General features: G+C 42.0%; 1 long non-coding RNA gene across 2 annotated transcripts in view; it reads right to left on the reverse strand.

Annotated features, from left to right (window-relative positions):
- LOC142830937 (uncharacterized) overlaps nucleotides 1-16042 on the reverse strand; it is a 32322-nt gene extending 16280 nt beyond the window's left edge. For both annotated transcript variants that reach the window (XR_012906500.1, XR_012906499.1), the window contains exons 1-3: nucleotides 15908-16042; nucleotides 14358-14593; nucleotides 12449-12530 (exon numbers count right to left, since the gene is read on the reverse strand). This is a non-coding gene — a long non-coding RNA (uncharacterized LOC142830937). The remainder of the gene's footprint in view (nucleotides 1-12448; nucleotides 12531-14357; nucleotides 14594-15907) is intronic.
- Nucleotides 16043-16637: the final 595 nt, after the last annotated feature.

The following is a 16637-nucleotide window of genomic DNA, read 5'->3' on the forward strand; positions in this document are numbered from 1 at the left end:
TGATGATGAATTAGCTATCAACTCTCGGTAGTTGTTACTTTAGTGAGGAGAGGGGCATATCTAATCTCTCATGGGACCTGGAAGGGTTGTAACTGGCTCCAAATTAATCAATCTGAAATACAGACTGTGCTAGTCAAATGAAACAGTGGTGTCTCAGCTCAGTGAGGATATATGCTCCCCACAGTAGTCAATGTTTGTTTAGTCTCTGGATTCTACCAGAGTCATCATTCCTGCTGGGGGCCTAAAAATGGCTTCTTTCATATTCACCTGCGTGTGCAGCATGGATACCCCTGCACTCTAGAGTAGAGAAGTGTTATTGTAACCATTTTTATAAATGAACTGAAACACAGCATGCATGGGCAGCCAGTATGTCAGGCAAGGAAAGGCACTGCCTTCCCAAACTACCAGCCTGGCCCCGCCCAAACTCCACCACAGAACGCCTGCTGTAGCGCCTGCCCTCTCTGTGCTCCTGGCTGGAGAGGTGTGCAGTGTGTGGCCCTGCCTCCCTGTGGGAAAGGCAGGGAGGAGGCAGGAAGGACAGAGCCAGGGTTGGAACTAGGGGCTTGCCTCTGCCAGCCCTATGTTCACCAACCACCTAAGCAAGGCAGGATTGAAAGACACAAATTTTCTAGCAGAATTATGAAAATAAAGCTTCTATTCCCAAACTAGTCCGGCATCTTAACCATAGGAACATCTGTCTACCCAACTGGCATACGCACTAGAGAGAGGATGACTAAGACACTCAGGCTGTGTCTACATTGGCACCCTTTTCCGTAAAAGGGATTCTAATGAGACACTTCAGAATTGCAAATGCCGCGGGGGATTTAAATAACCCCCGCGGCATGTGCATGAACATGGCTGCCGCTTTTTTCTGGCTCGGGGTTTTGCCGGAGAAAAGCGCCAGTCTAGACGGGATCTTGTGGAAAATAAAGCCTTTTCCGGAAGATCCCTTATTGAAAGTAGGAATAAGGGATCTATCGGAAAAGGCTTTATTTTCCGCAAGGTCCCGTCTAGACTGGCGCTTTTCTCCGGCAAAACCCTGAGCCGGAAAAAAGCGGCAGCCATGTTCATGCAAATGCCGCGGGGGATATTTAAATCCCCCGCGGCATTTGCAATTCCGAAGTGTCTCATTAGCATCCCTTTTACGGAAAAGGGTGCCAATGTAGACACAGCCTCACTGTGTCCTGTTGTCTACAGGGCACAGTTAACATTTGTCTGCTTTAAATAAAGTTCCATCTGTTGTTGTACCCTGAAATTGTGTGTCTTGCTTCATTCAAGTAGAACCAGGAGTTTAGCTCAAAGGAATTCATCATGTCTGAGTCCTCACTGGAATAAAATCCCCCACCCTCCCTTTTCCATTTTCCTTCAAATGGAAGGAAGGAAGCAGCTCTAGCAGAATCAGTTTGTCAGCTATCTTGCTGGTAAAAATCTGTTGAGAAACCAGATTTCTCCACATGGAAATCAGTGTGTTAATTAGCCCCTTTTGTGTCAGACTGTTTCTGAGCCAAGTCTGGAGTGGGATCTGAGAGCAATGAATGTCTGTTCCAAAGAGAGGCTTATATGACTGAGAGTGTCATGACCACTTGAAAAACTTTCTTCAAGGATGAGAACTTTTCTGTTGGCAACATATTATCAGGAACATCTAGTCCAATACCATCCAGGTTTTTTTTCTCTCTCTCTTTGTTTTAAAAACATCCAGCCACTACAACTTCTTTTGGTTGCAGTGATACAAGGAAATGAGAGCAACAGGCAAAAGGTTCCGGGAAATTTAATTAATGGATATTACAGATTTGCTGTTAATGCAAGCATGTATATTGAGGCCTCAAGTTGCAGTATTATCTAGTGGTTTCTCTGTAACTCCTGTAGGCACAGGCAGAGCCAAGAAATGTAGTTAGGGAATGTAAACCTCAGTTTCAGATTGGCTTGACTTATCTGGATAGGGCACAAAGTTCAGGGAAATTTGGATCCATGTAAGCCCACTTTTGCAAACTTATTGGACTACAATATCTGCCACTTTTGGTTTATCCTGTTTGGGTGAGTAAAACCTGTCAAGTTTATTTTGTTTAAGTTATAGACAACACTTCATACTCCACTCCATCTCTTCTCCTCAGGGATGATTGAATCCCGAATCCTCTAAATAAAACTGATACCAAACAAACAACATTCACCAACATCCTAATGAAAACTGCATGTTTCTTTTCTCCTCTTCCAACTAATAGGCCTTTGTACTCACTATATCTCTTCATCAGATACCTTTCCACCCCTTCCCAAAACAAGCCTTAGAAGTCTCCGTCCCTTTTCCATTTAGCCATATCCATGCCCTAAAAGCACCGCAATCACTCATTTTTAAGCATCTTCTGGGAAGGCCAGTACTCCCCAAATTAAAAAGATTTTACAGGCAGCCAACAATAAAAAAGTAATATGTACACCTAAATTTGAATTTACTACCAGTATGATGTAAACAATAGCATCTATCACACTACTCAAGCTTTGCTGCCCGTGTACACGTGCTAGCTACAGGTAGCGTTTCCTGAGTAATGAGGATTAGAGTATGGTGGAGAAATTGTATCTTAGAACTACACATTTCACACCAAGTTCAATTGTTACACCGACAAGTGGAATCAAATTTGGGACCGCTGGAGCTTTGTGTATGAGCTAAAAGCCAGCTGGCTCTCAGTTAAGGCTATAAAGCAGACTCATTATTTTCTCACTGGAAGTGGTCTTGGTGTCACTAGGTGGGACAGTTAACCACGCCAGCAGATGTGTGGGTTGCACTATCATGTCTTTGCAAAACCTCCACATAAAATTTTGAGAGAATCAACAAGTGGCTTATGCGCTAACTCCGAAGTGTTTTTATGTTTGCTGGTGCTCCGACATTTCTCAAACGGCACATGATCCCTTGGAAATTATAAGTAGGTGGCATTATTTTTATTACTAATAATTATGATTAGCATTGCTGTAGAGCCTAAGAGTACTAACCATAGACTAAGACCTCACTGTGCCAGGCACTGCACAAACACAGAACATAAAGATGGTTCCTGCCCCCAAGGAGAGACAATCTAAATATAAGGCAAGAGACAACAACAGATACAAACAGATCAACAGAGGAGTACAAATGAACAATGAGAGAATACTGGTCAGCATGAAATACTGAGGTCCCTGCATAACTACTGTCCATTTTCTCTAGGCAAGCCAGTGTGATCTCTTGCCCAGACTGCAGGCATTAACTAAAAACTGGCAGCCAAATAGCTGGGAACCAGATCAGGTCATGTGTATGTCAATATTGCTAAAAAAGATATTAGTCTGATACGAATGTATTGCGTGATTAGACTCCATGAAAGGCTTGTATATTATTGCCTGCATTAACCTCACTTATAATTTCTATAGCCCATATTATACAGGCATGGTTTCAACCTGTGGTCTGTGGACCTTTAGGTTCCACAGACTACACATAAGGGGCCTGAGAATGGTTGTTCTTATCATAGAACAGTAACTTTCAACCTGTGGTCTGCAGAGTCCTGGGGGTCTGGAAACTATGCCTAGGATTTCTAAATGGGGTCTGTACCTCAATTCAGAATTTTGTAGAAATCTGCAAATTAAAAAAAAAGTTGAAACCCACTGTTAACAGTCAATATTTAGAAATAATTAAATTTGAAATAATAACCCGTGAAATAACTATTTTGAAATAAGATTATTCCCCAAGGACAGCAGGAGAGCAGATTTCAAAATAACCAACCTGTTATTTAGAAATAACAAGTTTGGTGGTGTGGATGCTCTGCTTATTATTTTGAAATAAGGGAGGTTATTTCAGAATAATTCCCTACTGTACAGCAGGGCTAAGTGTTTCTATACTCTAAACATGTTTGCTCTGAAATTGTCATACACACACCCACAGTGTTCTCTCTAATCCTTTCCATCTGTGTGCAGAATGCATTTTTCTATGTGTACCCAGTGCATCACCAGTAAAAACAAAAACTTAACTGAAGACACTTTGCTAACCAGCAGGACAGCATTTGAATCTCTCCTAAGTGGTCGCATAGAAGAAAGCAACATTACCAAGTATGAAAGATGAGTGTGTTAAATGGGATTATCTCCTGCATAACAAAAGAAGACCCATAGACACCAGGAAAACCACTGTGGAACATCAAAGAACACAAGATATTATTGATTCTTGCTACACTCCTGCCCCTGCACAAGTAAAATACAAACAGGAAGAGGAGACAAGAACTCATCCTGTCATTTTGAACTCTAGGGGAAGGGAATAAAAGTCTGTGACAAAAAAGAAAGTATATCTTTTTTGGCTGTTTGAACTCTCAAGGTCCAGCATCTCCAAACCAAAATCAGACATCCTGCAAGAGCTTCCTGAGTCTGTCCTAAAAGACAATTTGAATAGACAGGCCACTACAATGCTGTCACTCCTAGGATTTAGAGCAATGGTCCTCAACATGGTGCCCTCAGGCAGCATGGCGCCCGCCGGGCCATTTCTGTGCGCCCACCGAGTGATTGGGGCTGGCCCCAGCTCCGGGCATGTGGTGCATGGGCAGTGTCGGCCCCTGAGCACACAGCGTATGGGTGGCCCCACCTCCAGGTGCACGGCGCAAGGGCTGTGCCAGCCCCGCGCGCGTGGCGTATGGGCGGTGCCAGCCCCTGGGCGTGCGGCACAGGCGTGGTGCTGGCCCTGGGTGCATGGTACAGGGCTGGCACCAGCCCCAAGCATGCAGCACATGGGCGGCCCCGCCCCCGGGCACGTGGTACATGGGCGGTGCCAGCCCTGGACACGCGGCGTATGGGCGGCACCGGCCCCTGGGCACGGCACAGGCATGGCGCTGGCTCCGGGTACACGACACAGAGGCGGCCCCACCCCCGGGTGCACAGTGCATGGCTGTGCCGGCCCCAGGTGTGCGGCATATGGGCGTCCCTGCCCCTGGGCACGTAGCACAGGAGCGGCTCCGGCCCCAGGTGTACAGCGCATGGGCGATGCTGGCTCCTGGGCGTGCGGCACAGGAGCGGCGCAGCCCCGGGAGTGCGGCGCATGGGTGGTGGAGGCACTGAGCACACAGTGTGCGGCCCTGCCCCCGGGTGCTCAGCGCATGAGTGGCCCCACCTCCAGGTGCCCGGCAGCCCCAAAAGGTTGGGGACCACTGATTTAGAGAGTCTCAGAGGGGTAGCGATATTAGTCGTATCTGCAAAAACAATAAGGAGTCATGTGGCACCTGTAGGTGGCACCAGGAAGTGCACTCCAGAACACGTTAGTTCGAATCAAACCCCTTGGTTCGAACTAACATTACTCCTCATTTTTCAAGCACTTCCTGGTTCGAATCAGCTTTTGAGCGGAATTATGCGCGGGCGAGATTATGCTAATGAAGTGTGGGATATATAAATCCCCGCTTCATTAGCAATTTCAGTCGGTTACATTTGCATCCCTAGTTCAAACTAGGGAACAAGTGTAGATGTACCCCATCAGATTAATTAGAGTGGAAATTGCAGAGGCAGGGACATATATATTAATATAACAAAAGAAGGGAGTTACTTATCAAGTATAGGACCAGTGTTAATCAGTCAGGGTAGATGTGGCTGACTCACAACTGCTTATGGGGAGGTGTGAATATCAAGACAGGGGAAATTGCCTTTATAGTGAGATAACCAATTTAAATCCTTATTCATTCCTAATTTGATTGTATTGAATTTGCAAATGAATTGCAGTTCTGCTGTTTCACTTTGTAATATGGTTTTGAATCTTTTTTTTGTAAAATAGTTACTTTTAAATCCATTATTGAATGTCCAGGGAGATTAAAGGGTTCTTCTACAGGTTTATGTGTGTCACATTTCTAGATGTTTGATTTGTGTCCATTTATCCTTTTGTGCAGCGACTGTCCAGTCTGGCCAATATACAAGGCAGAGGGGCATTGATGGCACATGATGGTATATATCACATTAGTGGCTATGTAGGTGGATGAGCCTCTGATGGTTTGGCTTATTGGTTAGGTCTTTCTGATGGTGTCCCTTCTATAGATATGTGGATAGAGCTGGCAATGGGGTTTGTTGAAGGAGTAGGTTCCTGAGTTAGTGTTTCTGTGGTGGAGTGCATGGCTGCTGATGAGTATTTGTTTCAGGTTTGGGAGCTATCTGAAGGTGGGGACTGGCCTGTCTCCCACAGTCTATGAGAGTGAGGGATCATTTTCCAGGATAGGTTGTAGATTGTCAATGATACACTAGAGGGGTTTTAGTAGGGGGCTGTAGGTGATGACCAGTGGTGTTCTCATATTTTCATTGTTGGGCCTGTCCTGTAGTAGGTGACTTCTGGGTACTCATCTGGCTCTGTCAATCTGTTTCTTCACTTCCTTAGGTGTGTATTCTAGTTTTAAGAATGCTTGATAAAAATCTTGTAGGTATTTTATGTCTGTCTGAGGTAATGGATCAGATACGGTTGTATCTTAGGGCTTGGCTGTAGACAATGGATTGTGTGGTGTGTCCTGGATGGAAGGTAGAGGCATGTTCGTAAGAATAGCAGTCAGTGGGTTTTCAGTATAGGGTGGTGTTTATGTGACCATCATTTATTTCTGCTGTAGTGTCCAGGAAGTGGATCTCTTGTGTGGATTGGTCCAGGCTGAGGATGATGGGGGGGGGGGAATTGTTGAAATCCTGGTGGACTACTTCAAGGGCTTCCTTCCAATGGGACCATAGCAACATCAATGTAGCCCTACATTGCTGAGATCTTCATCATACGTACTCACAGGAAGGAAGTCCTTGAAGAATTCCACCATGATTTCCAAATTTTCATCCCGACATTAACCTCAATCTGCACCAATCTACACATTGATCATGCAGTTCATTGACTAGTCAAAAGCATTCATAATCATCCAACATGACCATCTTTGAATAATACTGGTGAACAGGGGGATTCCGAAGCACCGCATTGAACTCATCAGAAGTCTCTATTGTCAACAAGAAACCAGAGTGAAAACAGCAGCAGGCAATAACAAGTAGTTTTCTACTGAGAAGAGTGTGATACAAGGGTGTATTCTGTCCCCATGCCTTTTCAACATACACACTAAATTTACTATGAGACTCACTGGAAGGTTCTGACAAAATGGAAGGAGCTGGGATTTCCATTGGTGAATGCTCTTAACTGCCCTATGATTAATGATGTTATGATTCTCTTTACTAGAACCATTAATGTAATGCAAAGAATGCAAGTCTGTGAAAACAGTTAGTGAGAAATATAGACTATTCAAAAATGAAATGCCTGCATTCTGATATGATTAACAAAAATAAGATGCAAGCAAACATCACAATTTATGGTCAAATTGTAGAAGTAGATGAAGTAATATATATACACACACACACACACACACACACACACACACACACACACATAAGTTTAGAAAAACTGTGGCAGCTGGAAATGTACGAAGGTGCAACTGGTGAAAAGCTTAATTTTTTTTCCTTAGTGACATTTGAATGTGAATCATGGGAAATTAATGCAGCTCACAAGACAAAAACTGAAGTCTTCAAGATGTAGTGCTGGCAAAGACTCTTGCATATCTTCTGGACAGAAAAGAAGATGAATGCTTATGTTGGAGAGATCAACCCATACTGTTAGAACTCAAGAGGCACAACCGTACTTCGGTTTCATCAGGTGTAGAAATGGAAATAACCTCAAGGAATGTATTACAGAAGGAATGTTGGTGGGTCATACCAGAAGGGGCCAACCAGCACATAGCTGGATAGAAGGTGTTTGTGAATCACTTGGAAGCCAGTTGCTGAATCTTCAAAGCTAGTGATAGATCAAGAAGGCTTTCAGAATTTTTGTTCAGGTGTCACCAATATTCAGACATGACTCAATGGGTTTTACTTACTTAATGAGGTAGCTTTGAGGTTATTTATGTCCCAGATTTTCCTGGGTGTGATAGCTGATAGATTTCTTCACTATATAGTTGCTGAACCAACAGAGGTGATGCCATTTTAGATGTGATATTGGAGAGTAGTGAGGACCTCTCAGAAGAGCTAGATGTAGAGGACAACCTTGGTTCAAGTGATCATGAGCTAATTCTCTTAAACTAAAAGGAGGAACAAACAAATCTGCAACAAGGTCTTTGATTTCAAAAGAGTTAACTTTTAAAAAAATTAAGGGAATTGGTTATGGAAATTAAGTGGACTGAAGAATTCAAGTATCTGAATGTGGAGGAGGCTTGGAATTGCTTTAAGTCAAAATTGCAGAAGCTATCTGAAATCTGCATCCCAAGTAAGGGACAAAATATATAAGAAAGGATTGCAGACAAAGTTGGATGAGGAAGTATCTCAAACAGGTTGTTATTAAAGCAGAGAGCCTACAAGGAATGGAAGATGGGAGGAATCAGTAAGGAAAGTTACCTTTTGGAGGTCAGAAAGTGTATGGATAAAATGAGAACTCCCCAAATCTGAGCAGAGTTGAATCTTGTAAAGGGAATTAAAACAAACAATAAAACATTCTATAGTCATGAAAGAAAGAAAGAAAGAAAGAAAGAAAGAAAGAAAGAAAGAAAGAAAGAAAGAAAGAAAGAAAGAAAGAAAGAAAGAAAGAAAGAAAGAAAGAAAGAAAGAAAGAAAGAAAGAAAGTTCTGTCGACAGAAGGTGTTATTGCATCTAGGGTTGTGTCTAGACTACAGGGTTTTGTCGACAAAGCAGCTTGCTTTGTCGACAGAACTGAATGTAGTCTAGAAGCTCTTTGTCGACAGAAGCCTGTAGTCTAGATGTACCCTAGGAGTCCTAGATATGGAGGTAGCAATTACCACATTTGAATTGGACAAAACATCTTAATAAGACTAAATCAAGAGCCTAGAGAATCACCATCCAAGAATATTAAAGGAATCGGCACATGAAATTGCAAGTTTGATAGCAAACATTTTTAATTTATCTAGCATACTCTTAGACTGGAGAATTGCTAATATATTTTCTATTTTTAAGAAAGGGTAAAATGTTCTGGGAAACTACAGCATTGCTAGTTTGCTCTCAGTTATATGCAAGGTCTTGAAACTAATTTTGAAAGAGAAAATAGCTAAGGACATAGAGGTGAATGATAATTGGGATAAAATGCACCATGGTTTTACAAAGAGTAGATCATACCAGGCCAACCTGATCTCCTTCTTTGAGAAGATAACTGATCTTTTTCAGACAAAGGAAATGCCATGGATCTAATATACCTGTAGTTCCATAAGACATTTGATATATTTCTATATGTGAAATTATTAAATTGGAGAAGATGGGGATTAATATGAGAATAGAAAGTAGAATAAGAAACTAGTTAAAGAGGAAACTGGAATAAGCCATACAGGTGAAAGATGAACTGTCAGGCTGGAGGGAGGTTACTAGTGGAATTCCTCAGGAATCATTCTTGGGACTAATCTTATTTAACATTGGTACAAAAAGCAAGAGTGTACTAATAAAATTTCCACAAGACACAACATTTGGAGGTATTCCCAATACTGAGGAGGACTGGAATTTCATATAAGAAAATCTAGATGGCCTTGTAAATGGGAGTAATAGAAATGGAATGACATGTAATAGCGCAAACTCCAAAGTCTTGAACTTAGGGACTAACAACAAGAATTTTTGCTGTAAGTTGGGGATTTATCAATTGGAAGTGATAAAGGATAAGAAAGACCGAGGTTGATTACTGAGGGTACGTCTACACAGCAGGGCAAAAGTTGAATTAAGCTACGCAACTTCAGCTATGTCTATTGCATAGCTGAAGTTGAAATAGCTTAATTCGGCTTTTGGCACTGTCTACACAGCAGGAAGTCGAAGAAAGAACACTCTTCCTTCAACTTCCCTTACTTCTTGTGAAATGAGGTTTACAGGAGTCAGAGTAAGAAGTCCTCCAGTTCAACATTATTTCGAAATAATGGCTTGCAGTGTAGACGTGCACTTTGTTATTTTAGATTAACATTATTTTGTTATTTCATAATAACACTGCCATGTAGACATGACCTATATAACCATGGGCCACCAATGTGAAGTGGCTGTGCAAAAGGCTAACGCATTTCTAGGATGCATCAGGCAAGGAATTTCCAGTAGAGACAGGGAATTCTACAAAGCACTGGTGACATCTTATCCACCATGTTGTGTGCAGTTCTGGTCTCCAATATTTAAGAAAGATTTCTGGAACAGATGTAGAAAAGGGCGACTCGGTTGATCTGGAAAACTTACCTTATGAGAGTAAATTCAAAGAGCTTGCTTAGCTTGTTTAGCCTAACCAAAAGACAGACGGGGGGGGGGGGAGGAGTAAGATATGATTGCTGTCTCACATAAATAAATACCAAGGAGGGAAAGGAGTTATTTAAATTGAGTGCCAACGTGAGCACAAGATCAAATGGATATAATCTGGCTATCAACAAGTTTAGGCTCAAAATTAGGTGAAAGTTTCTAATCATCAGAGTGAAATTCTGGAACAATCATCCAAGGGGAGCAGCGGGGGCAAAAAATCCTAACTGGCTTCAGGACAGAACTTGATAATGTTATGGTGGGGATGGTAAGATGAGAGTGTCTACAATAGCATGTGGATACTCCAATAGCAAAAATCCTCAAGGGCCCCAAGGGATAGAGACAAAAGACTAGCTGAGGAGGAGAAGGGCTCTGAGTTACTACAGAGAAGGCTTTCCCAGGTAGCTGTTTGTTGGGTCTTGCCCACATGCTCAGGCTCTAACTGATCACCATATTTGGTGGCAGAAAGGGAACTTTTCCCCAAGTCAGAGTCATAGAGATTTTAATGCTTTTCTTCCTTCCTTTGCAGTATAGAGTCATTTGCTGGTGTAAACTAGTGTGAATGGTGAATTCTTTGTGACCTGAAATTTTTAAGCCATGATTTGAAGACTTCAGGAAGTCAGCCAGAGGCTAGGGGTCTATTACAGAAGTGGGTGGGTGAGGTTCTGTGACCTAGAATTTGCAGGAGGTCAGACTATATGATCACAGTGAGCCCTTCTGACCTAAACATCTATTAGAGGAAAACGTTAAGGGAAGTTTAAGGGAAGAGATTGAGAATGTGTGCAAGAGAGATCAGGACATGGGATGGAATCTCAGGGGAGAGTGGATTTAGAATAGCCATGCTAGGGCTGAGGTCATAACCAGTGTGCCTTGAGAATCAAGGAATAAATAACTAGTTCTCTGACTGCCTCCTTCCCTATTTCCCTTGAGCAGAACCGGGTGCAAGAGAACATTTGGACCATACTAATTCTTCCTAATTCATGCAGGAGGTTAAGACTTGAAGTAAAAATTTATTCTAACCTATTCCCACTACTGGAGACATTTGACAGCTACTCTATGGATTGGATATGCAGAAAATGTTCCACTATCTCCCAAGGCCATATTTTCTTTGTTTCCTAAAGTTATAACCTTATGTATAATGTTTATTTAACATTTTCAGCAAGTTTAGATGTATCAATTGCAAGTTTAGTAAGACACACCCATCTTGTTGATTAGTCATTGGACGTCAGGTTTTCCTTGGAAGGATTTTTGAAATGTAAGCAACAAATAAATAAATGCTGTTTTCTGTTAATAAAGGTCATGTAATTCCATGATTTACCCAACATCAGTTATTTAATGGTATACATAAATTTGTGTGTTGCTTACATGCTTTTCTCTACTTTTGGTAGTAGCTGAATTTTCACAGTTCTTATAAATTTACCTTAAAGGGCTAATTTAATAATGAGAGCAGAGTCTGTCAATCATTCTAATTGCAGTGGTTTTGTGGAGGCTGCACTGTAATCTACTGGGAGGATGCTAAAGGTCTTAAACCAAAAGAAGAAAATGCCTTTCTGGGTGTCTTTCTGTCTCTATTTTCACACAGGCAAATAGAACTCTGCCTTATTAGCATAATCTATAAAGAAAGATAACAGTTTTGCATGTGCACAGGTCCCAGTCACTGAAAGTGAATATGGATGGGGTAGAAACACCACGTCTTGTCTGTGAAAAAGATGATATGCTCAACATCTGGACAATATGGTATTTTCTTTATATGATTACCATTAAACGCAATTTTGTTGTGTTCTTACAGAGCTATAAAAAAGTTGTTAACGTGGTTACATCATGAACTTCAGCTGTTTTTTATAACACACGATTTTACCCAAAGCAGAGATATTCACTTACCACTTATTTGAGGAAAAAAAAGTAAGATATAATGTATTTCAACAGGATTTCTTGCAAGTTTTCTTTGGTTAACTTCGGAACAGATGTGCACTGATAATACTTAAAAATGCATGTAGTCTCCTTGATTGTAATAAAGTGCAATTCAGTGTGAGTCAAGGGGGCAGATTCTGGTTCATAAGTAACTGACCATTTCTTATTGAACCACTCTCTCCAATCTGTAGCTTAAATGTAACCTTAATTATGACATTGGGCACAAAATGCTAGGTGATTGTGTTTTAAATATAGATTGCTTTGGCCATGAAAGAAAATAAATTACAAGTTTCACCTCCTTGGTCCAGTATCCTTGGGACCTGACCAGTCCCGAACCACAGAATTTGCCAGACCAGGGGAGGTCAATGCCAGCCCTCCTGCAAAATAAAGATGTGAGAGCCATAAAAACAGCCACATCAGAAAGGAGTGGATTGTTTAAGATACAATTAGCTTAATTTGTGTCTTCCCTCCTTCCCTCAATCAAAAGTTCTCGGTATAGGTTTTTAAACCTCAAGCAAAGGACCAATTTCCCCCTAAATGTACCTTGTTTAACCTCACCATTTTAATAGTCAACCCTTTAATGATATATTTTATAAAGCTCTTTCTATGACAGAATTGTCCTTTTTCTTACTTATCCTTCTACATATCATAAAACCTTTCAGATCAGTTATTTATTTTTATTTTTATTTTGAAAAAAATCACAAAAATTAATCTCCAATCACACTGAAGGAGAAAGGGTAATAGAGTCACTTAGAATTACAAACAATAGCCAAACAGGGCCTGACACTCAGAAGCATGGAGCATCTACAACATCAAATGCTTAGTACCTCTCAGAAATAAGCCCATTGTTTTATTTGCCAGATGTTGCTGTTGGTTCTGTTTACCATCTCTTTGCCAAAAGATCTAAATTTGTTCAAATGTAGGCCCTGATAATCCACCAGAGCAAATGCATGTGTGGACCCAGAAACGTCAAATGGGATTTTGCATGAGCATGGGATTCCATACTTGTGGATACTATTGTATAGAAGCAGAATCTTATTAGAAAATAAGAACATCAGAACAGCTATACTGGTCCATCTAGACCAGCATAATGTCCTCCTAAAGTGGCCAATGCCAGGTGCCAGAGAGGGAATGAACAGAACAGGTAATCATCAAGTGATGCACTCTCTGTCACCCATTCCCAGCCCTGACAGAGACAAGAGACACCATTCCTGACCATCCTGGCTTATTGCCATAGATAGACCTAACCTCCATGAATTTATCTAGCTCTTTTTTGAACCCTGCTAAAGTATTGGCTTTCACAACATCCTCTGGCAGGATACCCCTAATCATTTGCTTTTTTCTGAACCTTTTTGGAGATGACATCTGTACACAGTATTCAAAATGTGGATGTGCCATGGATCTATATAGAGTCAATAATATATTACCTGTATTATTCTCTATCAGTTTCTTAATGATTCCCTACATTCGGTTTCCTTTTGTGACTGCTGCTGCACATCGAGTGGATATTTTCAGAGAACTATTAGCAATGACTTCAGGATCACTCTCTGGAGGTAACTGCTAATTTAGTCCCCATAATTTTATATGTATAGTCTGGATTAAATTTTCCAACATGCATCACTTTGCATTTATCAACACTGAATTTTATCTGCCTTTGTCACCCACTCACCCAATGTTGTGGGAATCTTTTTAAGCTCCTTGCAGTCTGAAGTGGACTTAACTATCTTGGGCAATTTTGTGTCGTCCGCAAATTTTGCTTTACCCCTTTCTCCAGATCATTTAGGAATGTGTTGAATAGGATTGCTCCTACTACAGATCCCTGTGGTAAACCATTAGTTACTTCTTTCCATTCTGAAAACTAACCATTTATTCCCACCCTTTGTTTTCTATCTTTTAACCAGCTACCAATCCAAGAAAGGATTCCCTCTTATTCTGTGACAATTTACTTTACTTCAGAGACTTTGGTAAGGGACCTTGTTAAAGGCTTTCTGGAAATCTGAGTACACTTTATCTCCCATGCCCACATGCTTGCTGACCTCCTCAAAGAATTCTAGTAGATTGGTGAAACACAATTTCCTTTTATAAAACCATGTTGATTCTTCCCCAACAAATTATGCTAATCTATGTGTCTGGAAATTATGTTCTTTGCTATAGTTTCAGTTTGTTTGGTTCTGAAATTAGACTTAAAAGAAAGAGTTACTCACTTTGTGCAGTAACGGTGGTTCTTGCAGATGTGTCCCTGGGCATGCTCCACTCTGGGTGCTGGTGCGTCCTCGCGCTGGCGACCGGAGACTTTTTCTAGCAGTTTCTACCATGCCGTGCATGCGCTTCAGTGCTCCCTTGTGCTGTTGGAATCTGTTAGGCACGTGTGCAGCGTGGCTCCTCAGTTCCTTCTCTACTGTCCTCGGCAGCAGATGGAGCCTTTTGTTCTCTCAAATTTCTGTTAAAAAATAGACAAGTACCCAGTTATTCCCTATAGTTACCTCAATATCCAAGTTCTTTCAGCCCCTTTTCTCCTTCCCAGTCAGTTTCCAAAAAAAAAAAAAAAAAGTTTTTCATTGCGGCTCGCTGCTTTTCACCCCAATGCCTCATGCCCTGTTCTCCTGGCTTTAAGAGGTGCGAGTCTTGCCACGATGCTATGCCCATTTCTGATGGGAACTCTAAGTGCATAAAGTGTCTGGGGGAGTCACATCAGACACAAGAGTGCCCTCACTGCTCTAAACTCACCACGAGAGCATGTCATGATCAAGCTAACAGACTTAAGACACTCCTCTACGAGAAGTCCCTTCGCCCGTCTTCAGAGGATTCTTCCATGGCTCCAAAACCAGTCTCACAGAGTAAGGGTATGGATAAAGATCGTCCCTCTACCCACTCCGGCCTCTCAGCATTCAAAACAGGCCTTTCCCCAACTTGTGCATGGGTCAGAACTGAGGATAGACCCAGAACGTCTGGTATGGCACTGCCTAAAACATCGGCACCGCACAAGACAGCCCACTCGGAGCCAAAACAGAAATCAGCGGCGCCGCAATCTACAGCACTGGATACACCTTCGGCACTGGCCGCACTGGCGGGTCAACACAGGGAGCAACTGGCACCGAAGCACCATACAAGAATGGCACTGGTATCTGTACCGAAGAAGCCCCACACCGACATGCCTCCGCCAGATCATTCGGCACCGATGCTGCCTTCAGCACCAACTAAGTCACATGCCTCAGTATCGACTAAGCCACACCACCCAGCACCAATAGAAGGACGAGACCAGTACTGATCGCCGGTGCAAAGTCATACAACAATGGCACTGATTTCACTGGGTTCGTCCTTATAGTCAGTGCGGTCCCGTAGGTCTTCCAAGGTTTCTCGCTCCCCCAGCAAGACTGACACGGAATCAAGGAGCAGTTTTCTTCTCAACTCTCCAGCCCAGCCCACAGACCGCCCTCTTAGCAACCTGGCACAGTACAGTACACATACCCTCCTCTTCCACCACCATGGTATGCACAGCAGTATGCCTACCCACCACCGCCATATACCACTCAATGGCAGCCATGGGAGCCACGTCCCAAGAACAGCCATCACCATGCCCCTTCTACCATCTGTAGACCACCAGCAGCCTCGCCACCTTTCACTGCTTTGGTGACTGAGCCAAACGCTCCAGCTCACTCTGAGATACAGTACTCTCTCTCCGAAAGAGAGGCTAGATCCCCCTTACACAATTCATCATCATCTCCCAATGAGGCAATCACAGCTGAAGCCCCACCATCTGTCGACGATGCAAGACAGTTCCAAGACCTTTTCAAAAAAAGGGTGTTTTTGCCTGATTCTGAAGTTAGACTTAAAATTGCCAAGATCACTCCTTGAACCCTTTTTAAAAATTGGTATCATATTAGCCATCCTCCAGTCATTTGATAAAGTAGATGATTTAAAACTTAGGTTTCAAATCGCAGTTAGTAATTCTGCAATTTCACATTTAAGTTCCTTCAGAACTCTTGGGTGACTGCCAACTGGTCCTAGTGACTTATTAATGTTTAGTTTAACAATTTATTCCAAAACCTTCTCTAATAATACCTCAATCTGGGACAGTTCCACAAATTTGTCACCTAAAAAGAATGGCTCAAGTTTGGGAATCTCGCTCATGTCCTCAGCTGTGAAGACAGATGCATAGAATTCATTTAATTTCTCCAAAAAGGCCTTATCATTCTTGAGTGCTTCTTTAGAATCTTGAATGTTCAGAGATCCCACTGATTGTTTAGCAGGCTTCCTGTTTCTGATGTACTTTAAAAAAATGCTTTTATTTTGAGTTTATGGTTAGCTACTCTATAAATTCTTTTTTGGCTTTCCTAATCATATTTTTATGCTACATTTTCCTGAGTTCATATTTCTTCTATTTTCCTCACTGGAATTTAACTTCCACTTTTAAAACTATGCCTTTTTGTCTCTCAGGCTACGTCTACACTGCAGGCTTCTTTCGGAAAAAGATTTTCCAGAGA

The sequence above is a fragment of the Pelodiscus sinensis genome, chromosome 1, assembly GCF_049634645.1.
Source record: "Pelodiscus sinensis isolate JC-2024 chromosome 1, ASM4963464v1, whole genome shotgun sequence".
NCBI classification, from domain to species: domain Eukaryota; kingdom Metazoa; phylum Chordata; order Testudines; family Trionychidae; genus Pelodiscus; species Pelodiscus sinensis.